This window comes from Sapajus apella, unplaced genomic scaffold (assembly GCF_009761245.1).
Source record: "Sapajus apella isolate SASKATOON/1434 unplaced genomic scaffold, GSC_monkey_1.0 scaffold8, whole genome shotgun sequence".
NCBI lineage: Eukaryota > Metazoa > Chordata > Mammalia > Primates > Cebidae > Sapajus > Sapajus apella.
The window spans coordinates 17141103-17143026 of record NW_022436948.1 but is presented as its reverse complement, the minus strand read 5'-3'; the positions used below and the strand labels follow the sequence as shown (position 1 = coordinate 17143026).

Sequence of the window (1924 nt, the reverse complement as noted above, 5' to 3'; positions counted from 1 at the left end):
CATCCAGGTTGAGGCCACTCTAGATCATCAAACTCCAGCTGGCCCACCATTTGACTGAAGATGCATGAATCAGCCCAACCAAGAGTAGATATTTCTAGCGTAGATGAAAAGAACTACCTAGCCAAACTATAAGCTTGTAAACAATAGTAATTGTTTTAAACCACTAAGTTTTCAAGTGGTGTGATATGCAGCATTATTTTAGCAATAGACAACCAATTTGCCAATCTTCTAATTTCCCCCAGAGAATTTACCATATATTTGCAATGAGTCCTGCACATTTTCCCTTTACTATATATTGTCTTAGGTTGTGAACTGATGTTTCTAAACTACTTGAGAGAATATAGTATACCTTAGCTTTTATTTTTTGGCTCAATAGATATTTACTTGGTACATGGACCAGTAGGGAAATTTAAATTTCTAGACATAGAAGAATTATTTAAAATTGCTAATTTCTTGGGAGAAGTTTTTAATTAGCAATAATCGTGCCTTGGATAAACCTCGTTGGCTATGATCCTGCCGCTGCGCAAAGCTAAAATTGCTAATTTCTTACCTGACATACATTTTTCCCCCTGCAATTAAAATTTTAAAGAAATTTACCTTTTAAGGAACAATTTTATCTTTCTTTTGCTTATTTTTCTCCCAAGACTCAATCTCAATAAGTCCCAAAACTCAATGAGTATGCAGAATTTACAACAACGCAACTACAGCTTAATCTGCCAGAAGAAAGTACTTTCAACTTAATGGCTTTCACATTTCTATCACTGAAATTCTAGAGCTCTGTAATCTACTGTCTCCATCATTTTTGTTATTAATATTATTTTGGAAACTTCAAAAAGAAAGTGAGTTACTTTGCCTTAAAGGTGATTGGCTCCTTCTCCAGGGTGTCCTCACAATGCTACCTCTCAAGAACACTCTGTTCAATCCCTGAAAACTTGTGTTACGAGCGGTCCATGACAAAGATGCAAATATCGTCCTCCAGAGCCTCACATTTCCTCTTCTGTCTTCCTTTACTCCTTTCTTTCTGGTCACTCCTCTCTTGAACATCCTAAAAAATTCAATGCTTCTTCTGAATAACATATAAATCCCACAATGTAAAAGTTATCCTCCCTTCAAAATGCTCCATGACCCAAAGGTTATTTGCCTTCTTCCCTGAGTTTTTACCAAAATCATGATCCTTACCAAAGTGTCATTTATCTCACCTTGGTGTCTGGTAGAAGAATTTTATTTAAAAAAATTCATGTGAATAAGTGGTAGCTTAATAAACTAACTAGAACAATCATTTGCATAAAGAGTATGATTGTTAATAAAATTATACCAGTGGTAATAAAACTATCTGCGGTAGGATCTGCTATCTGCTCACAAAATATTATGTTCTACTCTTCTTCCTGGGCACCTTATTTCTCACCCAGGGTTACTCAGATATTGCATGTTGAAGACTTTCCATTTACCAGGTTTCCCGGATTACTGTGTGGAGAGGGACTGCTTTTCTAACCTGTTGACTGTTATGTGAACAACACAGAAACTTTAATTTTGCTTAAATTATAAAAATATTAGGGTTTATAGAAACTAGAGTTACCCTAAATAATTCACTATACTTTATTTAGTATGATTTATCCTTTTAAGGGAACTTTGTATTCATTTATTCACAAGCAACGTTCACCAAAATGTCTCTATAAAAGGCCAAATAGTAAATATTTTAGGCTTTGTAAGTCATATAGTCTCTGTTGCCACCACTCAACTCTATTGTTGTAATATGAAGCAAGCCATAAATGGCACATAAAACAAATGGGCATGCCTATGTTTCAATAAAACTTTATTTACAAAAACAGGAGGGAGGCAGGCTGGATTTGTCCCATAGGTATATTTTGCCAACTTCTTGGATAGATGGAAGGTAAGTAAAACTAGAACCATACCTTTGTGATAT

General features: G+C 34.9%; 1 non-coding gene across 1 annotated transcript; it reads right to left on the bottom strand.

Annotated features, from left to right (window-relative positions):
* Positions 1-386: 386 nt before the first annotated feature.
* Positions 387-531, bottom strand: LOC116551088. The gene has a single exon (XR_004268711.1). It is a non-coding gene; the product is annotated as a U4 spliceosomal RNA (small nuclear RNA).
* Positions 532-1924: the final 1393 nt, after the last annotated feature.